Here is a 19,298-nt window from a genome sequence, read left to right as displayed (position 1 = left end):
GTGTCAGCCAGAGGGTAATATTTTCAGAGGGCAACTACTTAAAAAACAATTTCTGTCACACCGGCTGCCCATGCGTCAGACGTGCCTGCCTCTGCGCCACTCCGCTGATTTGGAAATAAATTATGCTGATTGCTCCCGATATGAGGGGAATCCATCATCATTCCCCTTTGAATTCATCTGGCCACCCTGTAATCCACCCCCTTCCTCCGGGGTGTTAATGAGACCTCAAGGCCCTCCCCTGCAGGCCCCGTGCTGGGCTGCCATGGGGGGCTGGGACCCTGGACTCCTAGGGACCAACCCTCAGCTACCACTGTGCCTTCTAGTTTGCATGTGATTACTTTGAGCTTAGCCCCTTTCCTGAAGTTCAAGGAAAGCTGCCTGCGGGATCCTGGATGAGCCTCTCCATCCTCAGGAAGGCAGAGGTGGTTTTTTTCACTTTCTTTCGCCATATTCATCGGTCCAGAAACTTCTCTGCTGTGAGTGGGTTTGAGCTGGAGAATTAACTGAATGTAAGCTTCTCCTTATGGGCCCCCGACCCGTCTCTTCCTTTAAGTCCTATGGTTGTGTTCTCTGTGTTACTATAAGTGTTGTTTCCTTCTGTCCTATTTGGGGGTCTTGAATTCAGCTAGTGTTAGGTCTCAGTGGCTGAATGCTTATTCGTTTTAAGACAAGGACAAGATAAAATGATAGACACAGAAGTACTGGAAGAAAGAAGTCCCAGTGAGCGTCTGTTAGGGATTCGCACAGTGTCCCTGCACATGGGCAGTCTGCAAAGAGGGTTGATGGCCTTCATCACACTCTCAAGTGGTCTGTGACCACCGAATAATGAATGGGTGAACTAACTAAATGGGTAAATAAAAATAAATCACCAAGCACTGCAGGCATGCATGGCTGTTGCCCCATCGGTGGCCAGCACCGTCAAGGTTGTGTGAATTCAACTGTGATCTGACAAATGTTCCAATTTTCCTGGTGATCAGAGGCAGGTAGAGGTCAGAACCCAGGTCCTGTCTAATACAGGGTGTTCTTCCCATAAGGCTCCTCCAAATCATCCTAGTGAAACCCCAGACTCCCCCCATGCTGGTGCTTCATGCTGGCTTATGTCGCGTGTCACCTCCACCCTCTCCTACGCTGGTCCCGATTCTGACCAGGGATAGTGTGATGACCCTGGGGTCCTAATTCCCCCTCCTTTTATTCTCTCTACAGTGTCAGCTCTGATGAGTCCCAGTCACTAGGTTGTACGCCTGGCCTGGCTCCGGTCTTCTGGTTCTGTTATGGCAAGCCATAAAAGAGAATAGCAATGGGTGAGAGTTGGGTATTACCTTACTTTGGGGATCCCTGAGACCACTTCTCAGAGAGATGAAGAGCAGCGCCCAAGGTGCAGGACCTGGAAGTGCTTGGATTCCAAGGCAGGACATGGTGTCCCAGAAGAGTACCATCGTGATGGGGGTAAAGACTGCCATGACTCATAGAAGGACTTGGCACTTGACCTTGGCAGAGAGATACACTCACTCACTTGAGCCTAACTACATGGTTTCATTTTGCCTTCCTCCTCACAGAGATTTTCTCCATAGACCACTGGACTGGGTTTCCCATTTCCACTGCAAGAGTACTATTGCTTCCCAGGGGGCATACTGTGTGTTAGGTGCTGTGTGTTAAGTACTTGATAGCACTCAGCTCGGCTGTGACCACTCCTTCAGTCAGAAAGCCAACGCTATGCCTGTCCTCTTGCCCATGGTTCTGTCTTTCCTCTCTTTCTCTGTCTGTCTGCCTGTCTGTCTGTTCTCTCTCTCTCTCTCTCTCTCTCTCTCTCTCTCTCTCTCTCTCTCTCTCTCTCTCTCTCTGTCTGTCTCTGTTCATGTGTGTATTTGTAGGTGTGCATGCACACTTGTATGTGCTAATACAGAGGTTAGAGGTTAGCATCGGGTATTTTCCCCAATTTCTCTCCATCTTACCTTTTGAGAACTTGCAACTCTCTGATTTAGCTAGCCTGGCAGGCCAGTGAGCCCAGGGATTGTCTTGTCTATGTCTCCCTAGTTCTGGGATGACAGGTACACACTAGTTCACCCAGCTTTCATATGGGTGCTAGGGTTTGAACGGAGATCCTCATGCTTCTTCAGCAAGCCTCTTCCTGAGCCCTCCACAGCTTCCACCCCTGGCTCTTACTGCCTGCACTTGGTGTTTCCAAAGGGTGGGGGTTTTCTCCGCAGGCACTTTTTTTGAACTTGGGGGACAGCGGGCTCTTCTCCACATTGGTGGCTTTAAAACATTACATGAGTGAGAAAGAGAAGCTTGTGAACACAGGGAGGGCAGCAGGAGAGTTGGCCTCCCTGGTCCTTCTCTTTGGATAGGTCCACGGGTATCAAGGCCTATGCGCTCTTTTGACTCTGTTCTTTATTTAGGAGAGTGCCTTCGAGATGACATTCTTGCTTTTAAAGTCTGCAGTGGCTTTCTAGGAGAACTGGAGGCCACAATGTGCACCTGGTTGTTAATGTGTGTGGCGGGGACCCTGGCTGACACTGGACGTGTGCTGACGTTTTATCGCACATGTTCTTCACCTTTTCCCACCAACAGTTGCTGCTACCCCTAAGCAGTGAGCACCCCAGGGCCAGTTCTTGATCTCTAACACCATTCTGCGATGAAAGGCAAGGGGGACCCCTGGAGAAATGATTAATTCAAGATGTGGTTCGGAGAGTAAAGTCTCCTGCTGCATAAGGCTGGTGACCTGAGTTCTCTCCCCTGAACCCACAGACACGTATACATGTGAAATTTGTCGTCTTGTACCTTTTACACATGCAGAGTTGCATATCGATTTCATAACTCAGCAATGCCGTTGAGACTGTGATCATACTTCCTAATTCTTCCCATTTTGATGTCCAGAACATGGAGTACGTGTGGAGGTCAGAGAAGTCAATCCCTTCCTTCCATTTGTGGATTCAAGGGATAGAAAGCTCTCCTCGTGAGTGTCAGTTTCTACTTGCTGATGTCTAGAACAGAAAGAAGCAAATGTTGTGCAGATGTTTCTGTTTGTTTGTTAGAACCTCCATGACAGAAAGGCACAAGGAGGCTTAGCCCACAGAAACCATCCCACCGTTCCCGGGAAATCCAAGTTCAAGGTGTGGCAGGGTTGGTTTATTTGGGGCAGGTGGCAGTCCTGTCTGTTCTCTGTATTATGGGGCCCTTCTTCTGTGCATGTCTGTGTTAAAATCCATCATGTTCAAGTTAGATTAGGGCCTACCCTAAATAGCTCATTTCAACTTAATTGACTTTTAAAGTCCTTATTATCAAACACAGATTCTGAGTCACTGGGGCTTGGGACTTCAACCTTTAAGTATGGGGGAGAGGGGGGACAGAATCCATCCCATGCAGTCCACAGCTCACATTCTGCAACCTCTCTAAACTCGCTTCTAGCATATCCTTGTAGACTCCATAGACTGTTTTAGGAGATGATCATGTTGTGTGGTGATTAATTCTGTTTAATCCCCAATTTTCCAATCTGATTTTTAAAATTTCTCTTCCTAGCTAATTACACTGGCTAGAATCATAAGCACATGGCTGAGCAGACCAGAGAGAGCGGACCTCAGCCATCAGTGCTTGCTTCTGAATTCAGAGGGAGCGTTTAGCCTGTCACATTAAGTCTGATGTCAGCTCAAGGTTCTTCATAAATGCCTTTATCAGCTTGAAGAGGTTCGCCCCCCCACACACTTTGATGTGTTTGATTTTTAATCATGAATGATTGTTAAATTTTGTCAGATGCTTTTTCTGTGAGATAATCATATAGTTTGGCTTTTAGTCTGTGAATTAGATGAATTACACATGACTTTTTTTGGGGGGGGTGGGGTGGGGTAGGAAGCGATAGGGTCTTGCTATAGAGTCCAGGCTGGCCTTGAACTCAGGCCTTCCGAGTAGTGAATGCTGGGATGACAGTTGTGCACCACCACACCTAGCACACACCAGGTGTGTAAATGCTAAAGCCACGTGGAACACCGGGTATAAACTGTCATTTTTCGTCAGCCTCTTCATGTGTTGGGTTCAGGTAGGAGTTTTGTGCTCTGTGGTGTTGACTGTAGTGTCTGTGAAGCTTTTCCTGGTGAGGAGTAGTCACATCTTCACTCAGTGAGTGAAGAAGCGTCCTCTTCCGACTCCTGCTTTGCCCGTCGTTGCTCTTGTTTCTTTCAAGATACTTGACAAATTTGGGGAGAAGACATTTGAGCATGGGGTTCACTGTGGAGGGGTTTCCTTTGCAAACCCTATTTCCTTAGATTTCAGGTGATTCATATTATTCATTTATTCTTCAGTAAAATCAGATAGTGTCTTTCAAGAGATTCATCTAGTTCCCGCCAGGTGTGAAATTGTGGGCATAAACTGTGTGGTTTGCTCTGACCCGTTCGGTTCTGGTGGGTCTTAGCGTGGTTCTACCTCTGATCCCCTCCCACATCCGTGTTGTCTCCAGCTTTTCTTCTTTTACCAATTTTGTTGATTTTTTTTTTTTTACCAAGGAACCAATTTATTTTACTTATTGTTTTCTACACTCATCTCTATTGTCTTCTTATTTTCCATTTTGCATTTCATTATTAACATTTTATGCTTACATTTCACTCTGTTTCTTAGCTTAAGATTAACTTGAGATCTATTCATTTTAATTTTTATTTACTCTTTGAAAACTTCATACCTGTACATAATATACCTTGATCATACCATCCTCTCATTCTTACCTCCAGTTGCCTCGAGGACTCCCTGCCACATCACCATAACCTTATTTATATTCATTTATTAAAATCCATTGATTCCAATTAGTGCTGTTTATATGTACATGTGCCTGGGGTAATCCAGTGAGACACGGGGAACATACCAATGGCTACAACTGCTAAAGTGACTGTTCATTCCCCAGGTACCATCAACTCCTAGTAGCTCCTCAGCGAGAGGTGGAGCCTCGGGATTTGCCACACACACACACACACACACCCTGTTCCCATGCTGGAATTTTTTACCTAGCTTGATCTTGTAGAGATCTAATGTGAGTAGCCACAGCTTCTGTGAGTTCATGGATGCAACAGCTATGCCATGTCCAGGGGACAGCATTTCACAGTACTCCCCATGAACAAATTTCAGAATTCCGCTCTTCTTCCACCATGGGTTCCTGGGATCAAGCCCAGGTCATCAGCCTCGTGCAGCAACTCCGTTTACCCACGGAGCCACCTCACTTGCCCTTGCTTTGTGCCTATTCAAGTTCTATTCACAGATCCCAGACACTTGAGATTGCTTTGTGCTCTTGATGAATTGCTCATGCATCATTAATGACCCCACTAAGGCAGATATTCTTGTTAGGACCCCATGATTTCCTGCCTCCTGGAGCTCATGTCTTGATAGTAGACAGGGCCCATGACTTACTTCCAGCCACTGGAGTGTCAAAGGTGACAAGAGGAGCGCCAGTGTGGCACACAGTACAGGATGTTGTTCCCTAAGATCACAGAAGCCTTGACTCACATACCTGTCTCTTTTTCCGGCTGGAGAGTTCCAAGAGGCGTGTGGGAAACTCACATGTTGGGCTGGCCCTTTTCATAGCGGTGGAAACAATGCTCACAATATTGTCTAGACACACCACGTTCTGTGCATCTCTTCATCTGTTGATTTGGGTTATTTGCTTGGCTGATAGGAACATTAGTATGCAGATATCTACTTGAGTTCCTGCCTTCAGGTCTAGGAGTCTACATGCAAGTGTGACTGCAGACTCAAGTAGAAAGTCCGTGCTTAGTTTCCCAGGGAGCAGATGAGCTGTTGCCCACAGAGTCTGCACCCTTGCACATTCTCAGGGGCTCCTCATGTTTTCCCATTGCAGGTTGTTCCATTAACAGTGCCTGTGCCGCACCCTAGCAGCTGTAAAGTCGATCTCATTATGGTTTTGCATTTGCATTTCTCTGATGATTAGCAATGTCTTTATAAGCTGTTTGTGTATCTTTAGAGAAATGTCTATTAAAGTCCTTTACCTATTTTTAAACTGATGTTTATTTATTGATATTATTATTATACTTATTACTATTATTATTGAGCTATAAGATTCTTTACTTATTCTGGATATTAATATCTTGACAGATGTAAGATTTGTAAATGTTTGCTCTGACTCTGTGGGCTGTCCTTTAATGCATAAAAGATTTTACCTTTGATGGATCCTAATTTATCTACATTTTCTTTTACGTGGTGTTCTTCATGTCATATCCAAGAAACTATTAACAAACTCAATGTTGTGAAAGTTTTTCCTATGTTTCTCTCTTTCATTGTCTTTTGCTCTGATATTCAGACTTTGTTCCATCCAAGTTAAGTTTTATGCAGTGCATGGGCCATGGGTTGAATTTAATCTTTAGCCTTTGTTAAAGGCTTGCTTCTCCTCATTGAATCCCTTATCCCTTTGTCAAAATTAGCCATATGAGTTAGCGATTATTTCTGGCCTCAGTATTCCATCCCACGGTGGACGTTATAGACTTTATGTAGTTACTGCTCTTTTAGGTTCTCATCCTCCATCCTGTCCGTGTTCATTCAACTCTCCTTCACTCTGCAAAGTTTTTCTTCCTTTTTTATGCTGTCTTTGGATTAAGTAGGGTATTATCATTTTTAATCTCCCTTGCTGGCATTTTACCTAGTCCTCAGTGTTGTTTCAATGGGTGCTTTACAATTCATCTGTAACATAATGTGTAGAACCGGATCCTCACAGCAGAGGCCCTTTGCCTGGCCCTGCTGGACTTCACACTCTTGCTGGCACCCACTTTCCTCCTGTGCATGTTTGACTTCCATAATATCCTTGTCTCAATGGGATTCTTGGTTAGGGGAGGCATGTCTAGAGGTTTACCCATGTTGTTGTTACAGTGTTGTTCACTCTTTTGCATAAAGTCTTGCATTGTTTTCCACTTGCAAGAAGAGCTTCCATTGATATTCTAGAAGAGTAAGATGAGTTGTTGGCTCCTGAACATATAAGGAAGCAGCCTATGTCCTAGACACCAGCTCTACACTGTGCAAGCCACCATGTTCCTTGGTCCTCTATCCTGGTTGATCCTCTCATCTCCTTTTAACTTGCGGGACTCTTGTCTTAGCCATGGGCCCATTGGCAATCCAGAGCAGCCTTCTTTGTAGATGGCCTTCTATGAGCAACCATAACCCCCTTTGCCATTTTGCCTCTTTTTTTCTGTTGTGAACCTCTTTTCCTGTGACCCAACAAAATCATAGATTCTTGGACAAGCACATCTTAGAGGAGGGGACATTTCCTTCTCCCTAATTTTCCATGGGGTAATATTCTGCCATGAGGTCAAGCATGTAAATAACCAGACTCACCAAATACAGAAGCCAGGGCTTCCTATTTTAATTCCAATTTTAATCAAGTGATGGACTGAAGGGAAATAGAAGATGATACTAGTGCAGGTGATTCTGGGTGACTTTTGAGGGCCTTAGTGACAAGGGAGACAAGAATTACCCAAGATGCATTGTTAGTACTGAGAGCCCATGTGGTGAAGAAGAAGGGAGTGTAAGGCTCCAGCTTTTGCCCTGGTTAGGCTGAGTTTGGACCGCATCCTTGCTTACTTCCTTGAATTCAGTGGAGAGCAGAGGAGGATCAACATGCCCTGGGTCTCTAGAAGTGTCTTTCAGGAGGCAGAGAGACAGTCAAAGTGTCATGGGTCCCTAGGTCTGTGCGTTAGGGGTTCAGAGATTCAGGGGCTGTAAGAGTGTGAGGTGAGTTCAAGGCACTGGTTCTGGACCCGTGTCTACCTGCTCTCACTGCTGAGCCACCTTGAGAATCTTCAGCGTCTCATCCCATGAAAAGCAAGACGCCTGCCTCCTGACGGCCTGTCTACATGGAACTTCCACAAAAAGTGCCTTCTCAGGGAGGGGCCAAGGTACAGGAAAGTGAGCGTCTTCGCTCGCACTATATTTAGGAGGCGGCATACCTTGTATTTCTTAATTGTTCTTTGTCTCTCCCTTCTTTCTCCTTTCTCCAAGTGTTCATTCTTCAACTACAAGTTTTCTCAGGTTGTCATGATCCGGAAAATTCAATTACTGTCTTTTATGCCCGTGATTCTGTGAGACCTGTTTAGTGCCTTTTTTCTAGCCTTGGAATAAGGAGAATATTGAATGTCCAGATTCACGTCTCCCCAGAACCCTGTTGCTGAGATTTTCAACTTATCGCTTGGGATTTATGATGCTTTAAGATGCAATCTGGTGTGTTAGTTCTACAGGCTAAGTCATCGGGTACTTAGATGAGACAGCACCATTGACAGAGAAGCCAAAAATGAGTTCATCCACATTCACCAAAATGGTGATTTCATGATTGTTTTTGGTCTGGGACCAAGGCTACCAGAAGGTCGCAGAAATGAGGCCAGTGACAATGGGCAAACAGGAGAATTATTGCCATAAACCGTGGCCTAACACTCTAGACCACTTTCTGCTTAGCGGTGACTGTGACTGGAGTTAAGATGCCAGCCTTCTCCACTCAATGCTCCCCTCCTCTCTCTTCCTTCCTCTCCCTCTTTCTCAGAGTCTCAAACTGTAGCCCAAGCTGACCTGACCCCCACTACATTGTAGCCGATGCTGGGTCCAGACTGAGTGATTCTTCTGCCTCAGCCTCCCATGTTCTGGGATTGCAGGTGTGTATCACCATGCCTGGATTAGCCTTTTCTCTTTCTGGACACAGTTGTGAAGTTGAAAAGAAGGTTTTTGTGTTATGTGATACCCTGACTGAGATAATTACAGCTTTCCATAAATTCTCAGCAACTATTTGTCTCTGAACAGAATCACAACGGTTTTTATCACCCACATTTTAAAAGAATGGCACCTGGTAAAGGAAAACCCACTCACAGCGAGGCGCAAACAGAACCTGGAAAGCAGGACATGGGAGAGCATGGCCTCCAACTTCACCCGCCCCGTCAGACCTAGGCGGTACCCTCTATGAGGCATCCTCTATGATCTTCTAAACTCGATGTCAGCTTCCTGACTTCATGGGGTTGGTACTCTAGTCTGGGGCCACTCAGGGAAGGAGCTATGAAAGAACTTTGGTTAGGTGGGTGCCATGCGGAGTGATCCCTTCCCCAGGATGTTCTGGGGCTTTGGGTAGCAGAGAACACAGGAGGAAAGGAGAGGGGAGAGAATGATACAAAGGAAGGAGAGATAATTGTCCCTTTTAAGACTTCTACCTAATTTCTACTTCCCAGGAGTATGGAATAAGTAGTTTTTCCTTCTTATTTAAAAAAAGAATTAATTTGATTTTTCTAATTGGAACACTTTCTACCCACTGATTGCCAATTGGAGTCAGATCATGAATAAAAGTTTAGAATTACAATTCAAGAGAGTCATGCAGTTAAATAATTAAGTTATCTGCAAGAGAAAAAAGCAAGTCTGGATGAGAAGGGCGAATGGGGTTGGCTGGGCCTTGTGCCCAAAGCCAGTGCAGGGGATCCAGGGGGAGATACGGGGAGATGAGTAAGCAGGTCCTCGGTGGCTGGACGTCATTGGGCAGACAGTAGCAGAAGCCAGACCTGAGAGTATGGGGACAATCCATGGAGATGGGATGCTGTTGCAATTCTGCCCTTTCCTCTTTCCTTGCTCTGAGCTCTAGACTATGGTGCCAAGGAAACCACAGAGCCAGCCAGAGGAATGTATCTCAGGGCAGCTGGAAGGTAGCGGTAGACCTATAGCCGTTAGTATCGGGTGAACTTCAAGGCCCACCCCTGAAGCCTCTCTTGCTCCTTGTCCAAGGTGAGCCAGATCATCTGACCCTGAGCAGACCAGATGGACCAAGAACGGACTCCTTAAGGAATAAGAAGGTCTGGGATCTAGGTTGTCAGTGAGGGGTTCCTTGCCAGGTGCCTCCACTCACAAGTTTGAGAGGATTCACAAACATCAAAACAGGCTGGGGATGCAGCTCAGATGGTAGGGTGCTTGCCTTAGCATGCATGGCACGCCGGGTTTGGTCTCCAGCACTGCATAACCTGAGCGTGGTATGTACTGCATGTTCATAATTCCAGAACTTGGGAGATGGGAGCAGAAGGTAAAAGCCATCCTCAAGTACATAGTGAGTTTGAGGCCAGCCTGGGTTATATGAGACCCCGTCTTTAAACAGACTGAGAAAAAAGAGAGTGGTGGGGCAGGGATGGAGAACATGTGCTGTTCAGTAGCGGTGAGCAGGAACGCAAACAGGGAAGCAGACTAGCCACAGTGATGAGAGCAACCAGTCAGTTCTAATCCAGAAGGGATGGCACATCAGTGCCATGGGAACATCAACGCCACTCCTCAGGGATCCCAAAAGTCAAGCAGAGACACCGGGGACAGAAGAACACCAATGGAGAGTCTCTAAACACAAAGCCTGTCATGTTTGAGATGGAGAAATGCCCTGGAAGGATCCACTGGTGGATCAGACACAGCAAGAGAGAGGCTGGGGGGCTCAGACACACAGGAGCGAGAACTCTCCTGAGGAAACAGATGCACAACCCTGTGAAAAGCAGAAGAGCAGGGTAGAGAGACGGCTCAGTGGTTAAGAGTGGTCGCTGATCTTCCAGAGTCCTTGAGTTTAGTCCCTAGCACTCACATGGCCTACAACCATGTAACTCTTGTTCCAAGGGATCCAGTGTCCTGCGCTGGCTTTTGCTGACACCTACATACTGTGATACGTTTGCATACATGCAAGCAAAAGTTTTAAATTCTTTTTAAAAGACAAAAGGCACCCCAAGCAACTGGAATATGAGAGAAAACTACAAAGAAAGTAGAGTTCTAGAAAAATAAAGGATAAGACCAGTTGACTCAGTACAGAAAGGAGAAGCCACCTCTCCAGATCCCGAGCTAAGAAAGCAAAGAGTGTTATAAAGAATGAGATCAAGCCAGGAAAGGCAGAAGAAATCCCAGCACTGGGGGCAGAGACCAGGGCATCAGGAATTATCATCTCTGACTACATCATGACCATAGAGGCAAGAGTAGGCCATGTGAGGGCACCTCAAACAAAACAAAGTGAGTTTATGTGGCCAAGTTCCTGCAAGTAGGATGGATAAATTCTTAGACCACCAAAAGGCCATAAATTGACCGAAATGAAATATAAATCATAAGTATTAAAGAAATTGAAGAAAAATTCTCTCTCATCACACACACACACACACACACACACACACACACACACACACACACACACACACACACACACACACCTTGGGGTGGCTTGCGATGTTGGAAAACTCTCCTCAGCTGTAGTATGTCAGTACTTGGGAGCCTCACACTTCCACCCCACGCCCCTGAGCAGTTACTAATCTTCTCTCCATCCTTTCCTTTGAAAAGGTGGGATCCTTAGGGGAGAAATGACCCGAGAGATACAGCTCCGGGCACATTCGGCTGTTCATACGCTGTTAAGGAGACTGAGGACCTGAAGATCGGCTCAGTATCAGTTCTGTGTGCCAGGGACCATCCAGAGCCGCGTGCCCACAGCGCGGGTCTTGGCTCTGCCTTGGGGGTCAGAGCTGGCCCAGCAGAGTGCTGCAAGGCGTGGCTGAGGCTGTTCATTTGTGTTTCTCAGCGCGGGGCTCCCCACATCTCCTACCCTTCCAGTGTAACTGAGCCTTCCAAACACAGGGGGGCAGTTCCCAGGTGGACATCCTGAGGGGAGGAGACTTGCCCTCCAGAGCCTCAGAGAGACCCTGCTGCCCATGCCTGAGCCGGCATTTGCTATGTGTACTCTTCCCAATTGTGTGGGCATTGTTTGGCAGAGGAGCATGCCCATGGGTTACCTCTGTGGCTACTGCTCTCACCAGCCTCCCGACTCCTCAGGATTCCCCTGCAGCTGGGTCCCCTGGCCTCTTTACATCATATTGTACCTGCCGCTACTTCCTGTGTCCATAATTCCTTCTTTAAAGTGACAACCAGGTTCTCCCGAGGTAAGCCCCCACACTCCATCTGAGGAGTGGTGTCTCCTTCCAGCAACCTCTACCTCCAGGTCTTTGTTGTTCTCTATGAGGATGTCTCTGTGTTAGGCCCGCTATGTGTTTAAAGGACTTTGGCTTTAATGTCCAGGTTCTGGCCTCTCACACGGGGAGCTGTATGGAGAGGTAACTGATGCCATCTATGAATTGCAAGTATCGCAATAGTGTAACACTTCTAGTTACACAAATTGGTAGTAAACACCCCCCCACCTGTTGCTGCACGGTTGACCTGCCTGCATGCTCCCCGACCCTTGTGGAGACTTCCTCTCACGGCTCAGTTTGAAGCTTTTGCCCCCAATACCTCTCTTCCCTTCGTTATTGTATGAGTTACATTTCTTGATGCCGTGACAAGCCACCAGACAGAAGCAGCGTACGGAATGGTTAGCTTGGGTTAGAGTTGGCAGGCGTTGACCATCGTGGTAGTCAGGGGAGGTGCAGTGGGAAGGGTGGGAAGCTGGGCAGCAGGAGCATGCAGCAGCTGGTGACATCACGTCCACAGCCAGGAAGGAGAGAGCTGAATGCTGCTGCTCCATTCACTTGATCCATCTTGGCTTTCCATGCAGCCCTCGTCCCCAGGGCATAGATAGTGTTTCCTACATCTAGGCTATGCCTTCCCCTTCTCTTCGCAGTTAAACTGCTGGAAAGTTCCTCCAGACATGCCCAGACCCAGTGTGTCTTCTGGCTGATTCTAACCCCATCAAGTGTACATTGTAGATGAGCCATCACAAAGGTCACATGGGACCCAGCATGTGCCTGGAGTACTTACTGCTCAGTGGTGGGTTTAGGAAAGACCACACTTCCTCCTCACTACTATAGCATCTCTCACCATGTCTCACTCTGACATCAACAATGGCACAGTAAAAAGAACAAGTGAGAAAACGTGCAGGTCAGCTTGGAACAGGATTCGGCCAAGCGTCAAAACAGGTGGACGATAGAGACGCTTTCAAACACCGAGGACTTGAAATTGATTCCAGGGTCAGCTTCAGGCTGGCCTGGAGAGTCCTACACTTCCCCACCACCTGCTAGGAAATACCTTTTCCTCTGTGGATCTCCAGCTTGAGGTCTCAGCTTATGGCCTGGAGAGTGATGTCACCGTGGACAATTATTGCCCTCTAGGAGGGAGCTCCCAATGTCAGCAATGTCCTGTATCCTAGCAGTACAGAAGACAGCCTTCAGCAAAATAGGTCAACAGTACTTAAGACAAGTAATGTTTTAATCAGTCTTCAGTAGTTTCTGATGGAAAGTGAGTAGTGACAACATACCGCTTACATGCATGATCATGAGTGTGTGTGTGTGTTTGCTACATGCATGTGTGCATGCATATTCATATGTGTGCATGCACATGGAGACCAGAAGTTGGTGTCAAGTGTCTTCCTCTGAGGTAAGAATCTCCTCTTGAACACAAAGATCACCGACATGGTAGTCTAGCTAGCTAGCTTGCTTTGGGGATCCCTTGTCTTTGCCTCCAGAGCTCTGATAGTACAAGCAGGCTGTCACACCCACTTGACATTTCTGTGGGTTCTGGGGGCCCAAACTCTGGTCTCCACACACATCATTTCTAAATTTCCTTTTTAAATTGGTGTGGACAGCTGAAAACCCAACTGTGTAGATTGCTCATCAGAGACGCAATTACTCATTTTATCTCTCCCCATTAGATATGTCTATTAAAACAGGCTGTGGTAAGAGTTCTTCTACTTACTGTATGTAATTTTGTTGCTCTGGAACACCTTGGGAATTCACACAGCCTGCTGTATTTATAGTTGATCCCCCTGTTTCCATGGATCTGAAACTACTAAGGCAGCCGCAGCGGGGCTGGCACCGCGTGTGTTTATGCCCAGTGAATTCCCTCCTTCAACTCACCCCATCGTTTCCTAAGTCCATCATCTAATGCAGGACTTCCCCAAAAGATAAAAAGGAGACACACCACTCAAAAATGTAAGGACATTATGTAGTATGTAGTGTGAGTCTCAAGACAATCACTTGAATTAACTCTGGGTGTGGGATGGCAGGCAGGTGAGGAGGCACCAGGGCTGTCTGAACAGGAGGTGATGGGGAAAGACAGTACCAGTCCTTACACACACACACACACACACACACACACACACACACACACACACACACACACACACACACACACACACACCACATCCAAACTCTGCTCAACCCCATCCACACGAGTCTCTAACCCCTGCCTGCTGTCCTTGGGATTTAACTAAGCGTCTGACTTGGAGTTCCTGGGCCACTTTCCTGAGAGGTTGTTGCTGTGATCTACATCTCCCCTGGACTGTGCCCTAGCATCCCAGCTGGGATTGCCTTTGGGGACACAGGCTCCACTGGGTCCCTGATGACCCTCCTGCTGCACAGAGAGAGCACTACAGGGTCCCTGCTGACCCTCCTGCTGCACACAGAGAGCAGGTCTTTCCCATCTCTCAGGCTCCACTCAGCCATTGGCACTCCTTAAGCCCCCCTCCTCCATTGCTCCACCTGTGGGCTCTTATCAGACACAGCTCAGTCCCAGTCTCCCCCCTGAAAAGCATCTCTGCAGGCTCCACTTCCAGGCCAGGATGGCAAGAAGCCTGTGTCTGCCCACTGGACCTCCCCTGTCTGCTGAATGTCAAGCCAGCAACCCAACACTGTGTGGCACACATTTGAATCTGTAGGGCTGTTCTTTGCCACCGAGTTATGAGTCTCTAATATCATTCTTTGTTTCCTCAATAACTCCATGCTGTGCATCTTTAAGGAACTCAAAGGTAGTCTGAATAAATCAATAACATCTTATTCCTCTGAACAATTTCTCATTTCAGCGACTGTAACAAATCATAATAGGAACTGTCATTTCTCCTTCCCTCGCTTGTTTTTGTTTATTGAAGCTGTGCTGGAGAGCATCGGGCTGGGAGGAAGTTGAGCCCACATTCTGCATACACTTGGGAAGCATGCTCAGTAATGAATCGGTCGTTATTAGAGACAGATGTGGACATGACTGCCTGGAACTAAACTACTGAATGAAGGTCGTCCACAGTAAGCTTTGTGCTGGCAGACAAAGCAAATTCAGGGGCTGTGGCTGTAGCAGTGTGTATGTGTGTGTGTGTGTGTGTGTGTGTGTGTGTGTGTGTGTGTTGGTTTGGAAAGCTTCTAACTTTTTTTTTTAACCCAACTATATTCTTACTAACACTAAAATGATACATAAAGAATATTTTGTCTCAAAATTATATATATATATATATATATATATATATATATATATATATATATATATATATATATATATACACATACATATTTTTAAATTGAAAGTATGAAACAGAACAGGAAAGAATGAAAAGCACATGCTCCTAGAGAGAGGAACTGGATTTCTCTTGAAGAAACTGTTGCAGGTAACCCCAGCATGGTTCTTTATTGCTTCTGAGTATAAAAAAATGCTCAGAGTTCAAACCCACAGAAAGACTAACATTAGGCAGATTACAAAGAGTTTACTAGACTACAATAAGTATGAAAAAGAGGCCGAGCTCATTGGGGAAAGGACAGCAAAGGATGTGAGCATTTATGATCTTCTTGTGAGCCATTGTTCCTGATACACTGAGTCCAGGACAACCAGTTAGCTCAAAACAGCCAGAAAGAAATTCTTGTGTCCTACAAAGTTACTAGATATGAAACTGATGACATCTTCAGCATTAGTCTCCATCTGTTCAACATAAAACCTATAGTTATGATGATAATTAAAAACTTAAACTTGATATCAAAGAATTGAACAGTAGACTAAGTTGCCTTTTGATGGTGAGTTGCAAACACCACTTTATTATGGGAGGGCAGATCCTATGGGCAGATTCTGTAACAGAGACACAATTTGCTTTGCATTTCCAATGTGCAAGCCAACCCTCTCTGACCAACTGGAGGCAATCACGTGGTGTTTGTGTGTCTATCTGCATAATTTTCAGTTCAGTGTGAATGTGACTTGCAGGGCCACAAAGGGACTTAGAGAATCTTTAATTTCATATTCTAACCAGTTGGCCCTATTTGTTTGCTTTGAATTACTCGTTTCAATAAGGTGAAAACGTGTGCTAATCCTCCATTCATCAGGCGCCTGGGTGCGTGTGAAATGGATCATGTGGACAAAATAAACCCCAGCCAGACGCAACCTGCCTTTGTCCCCTAAGCTGCTTCGAGGGGACCCTTCACAGGTACCAAGAAGCCATTCCGGCCACTTCACGTGCTTTTGAAGACCCTTCCCTTTTTCTCAATTCGCACATTACTCGGGCACAGAAGAAAAGCTAAAAGCGGCCGTCAGATGAAGGGAGAGCTGAAGGAGCCGAACTCATTTCCACACACAGAGATAATTGGCACGGCAGTAATTTTGGAGAGCTGAATTAAATGAATAAGTTGTGACATGGGAAAAACTGAAAAGGACAGCAGTGTTCTGGCTCACACGGAATCGCTACCTTGGTAAGCGTTTTTTTTTTTTTTTCTTTCCTTGAAGACCAATTGATAAAACAGGACAAAAATGTTTTTCCCCATTAATTGCTTTCAAACACTGTCCTGTTAAACACCCAATTAAAAGGCAGAAGTGTGGTCCTCTGTTTGCCTCTAATGACTGTTTTAAGAGGTTGGGATGGATGGAGAGGAGGGATGGGAGAGGAGGAAAGGAAATAATGGAAGAGTCTAGCATTCTCTTTCATGGGCTGTAGAATAAAAAGATCAATGAAGGAGGTTTATCACGGCTCCAGCCCGCAAGAGCCTCAAACACAACAGAACTGCATACCTCTTCTGAAAGGGGCTTCTTTAGAGCTGACATATCTAAATGCATTCGCACACACAACTAAGCGGCCAGGTTAATGGATGCACAAGAAAGTATTTGGTCAGCTCAGAATATCTGACATCTGACATTTATCAAGTAATTCCAAATTGTGACAGTCTAAACATTGTTTTAAGTTGGAGGTAAAAGGACGGAAACGAAAAGGTAAGCAGAATCGGCTGTGCTTGGGCCACAGCAGGAATTTGAAAAAGACTCAGAGGAGGGCTTTAATGTGTCTGCTGTGTCTGGGCAGGGGGTGGGGGACTGGGGTAAGAAGGGGGAGAGGAAGGGCCAGTGCACTCTCAGCACGCCCTCCCCCAACACTTGCTGCCCCCTCTCCTCTTCCTTCCCGGGTTCCTTCTCTCTGTCTCCAACCTGTGAGATAAATGAAGAGAGTAAATCATGTCATTTACTTTGTAGGGCATCAGAAGGTTTGGAAATGAGAGCGACTTGGACAAACAGTCTATTTCAGTGAATTCTTCTTGATTCAACTCAGATCAGTACCAAAAAGACCCTAAGAGTACCGGTCACACTGAAGTTGTTATTTGAAGGAAGCACCTCGCACCTTAGTGATTTGAGTTTAGGAGCTGGGGGAGAAGGTTCTTCGCTTAGCCAACAAATATCAGTGTTATCGAAAATGGCAAGTATCTCTTGGATCCTGACTGCCTGCATGGTTGTCTCACAGCACTTTTCTTTTGTGAGCCCACTGATTCACATAAAAACCTACTGGGGGTATGTGTGAACCCTAACGTGATTCTTATCTCATAGCTGAACAATCTGGGGTCCCAAATATAAAATAGAATGCTCACATACACAGCCAAAAAGTCAGTCCTAGAGTTCTCATTGGACTTTATGGCTATCCAAAGATGCTGTGCAAGGCGATTACCTCTTCGTTAATTTATTCCTTTAGAATGATGTGTTTGCGAAGACGTTGAGTCAGATCCATTTGGGAATTTATGGAGTACGGTGGATGGGATGGAAAGAAAGATGGTGGGCCCCATCATGCGTCACATACGGGGCCTTGGTCCTCGGTGTCCTCTTGTGAGGTGTCAAAACCAGCATAGGGCTCATGGAGGACTTCACTTGAGGGAGTCATAGATGGGATGGGAGAACGGGACACAGCAGTGTCAGTACACAGGATAAACTCCACAATGTTTTGTTTTTTAACCGAATCCACAGAAGTTCTAAGAATAAGATGCGCACACCACCATGTGCCAGGGCAGCATGGTCAGTTTTCAGCAGAACCAATAAGAAAGGAGTGACTTCACTGGCTCCCAGGTCATTCAGCAAAAAGCAGATATCAGAAACACGCACGAGGTGTCCTGACGATGTGACCTTGGAAACAGGACGGGGACGGGGGGGGGGGGGGTCCGGCGCGGGGGGTGGGGTGGGGGTGGGGAGGGCTCTCAGGATGACATCTTCCAATACTATCCACGTCTACTTTAAATAGCTTAGATTTCTGTTCACTCTCTGATACAGTATCGGAGGCACCATCTTTGGCTCTGTCTTTACAAGGGGGAGCGGCAAAACAGACACCCACACAGACAGAGCTTTGAAATCTGGGCCTCCACACAGCTTCAGTGCCACCCACAATTGGACAGAAAAGTGGCCAAAGTCTCCAGATTCTGAGAGTCGACAAGTGGAGGGTGCCAGAATCAAGAATTCTGGAATCACAGCTGGTCTCCTCTCCTCGTTCAGTCTTCAGTGTCTGTCACTCATGGAATCGAGGGGAAGAGACACAGGAAGTGGAGCAAATGACTCTGTTTCTGGGAGCTCTCACTGGCCTCTTGCAAGGTGGAAGTGAGTGTTTTTTCATGAGCCAGCAAGGGTTTGAGTGCTGCCGTCTGCAGGCACTGGGTCAGGCTCTGCTGATGGGAAGCACCTAGCTACGCATGCCTGGGTCGGAAACCTCACTGTGCAGGTGATCACCGCAGCAGACACCTGTAACTTGTGACAGCACCGAGCATCTGCCATCCCAAGGCACCCACTGCACAGTCAGTAGACCAAGAAGAATAATAACCTCACAGTGTATTCGTCTGTGACCCTGCGGTTCCTGTGTAGGCACAGGGAGAAGGGGATGCTGGGAACTCTAGGGAAACCACATATGTTCTGGGTTGAAGTCTGAGTCAGAGGTACATGGGTGTTGAGATAGTTTATGTGTTAAACTCAATGAGCTGCACACTTTGGATTTGTGCAAACATTTGGCCTTCAGCTAAACCAATACCAACCAGGCTGAAGGGTAGTAGACTCATACAGGCTGAACCGCCACCCCAGATCTAGCTGCAACCACCCCTGGCTATTTATGTTATTTACGTCCCAATGGGGGCATCTGTGCCTGATGCCCCAGAACGGGGCCAGCACTCACATAAGTATTTTCCAGACTCCAGGTCCTACCCACAAAGAAAAGAGGCTTGAGGGTAGGAAAGGCAAATGCAAAGTGTTTTTATAGGAGGTGGAGACCACAGTGAGAAGCCACAGGGCCAATACTGGCAGTGAAATGTAGCCCACCCGCTGGAAACAAGACAACAGAAGGGCTGGCCTACAGAACACTGAGAACTAGGGCTATGGGG

General features: G+C 46.6%; 1 long non-coding RNA gene across 1 annotated transcript; it reads left to right on the top strand.

Annotated features, from left to right (window-relative positions):
* The first annotated feature begins 14,749 nt into the window (after window positions 1-14,749).
* LOC143272155 (uncharacterized) lies at window positions 14,750-17,463 on the top strand. The gene is made up of 3 exons (XR_013049594.1): window positions 14,750-14,957; window positions 15,985-16,379; window positions 17,149-17,463. It is a non-coding gene; the product is annotated as an uncharacterized LOC143272155 (long non-coding RNA).
* The last annotated feature ends 1,835 nt before the right edge of the window (window positions 17,464-19,298 follow it).

The sequence above is a fragment of the Peromyscus maniculatus genome, chromosome 3, assembly GCF_049852395.1.
Source record: "Peromyscus maniculatus bairdii isolate BWxNUB_F1_BW_parent chromosome 3, HU_Pman_BW_mat_3.1, whole genome shotgun sequence".
NCBI lineage: Eukaryota > Metazoa > Chordata > Mammalia > Rodentia > Cricetidae > Peromyscus > Peromyscus maniculatus.
Note: the sequence above shows the minus strand (reverse complement) of the source record. Positions and strands in the feature narration are given on the sequence as shown.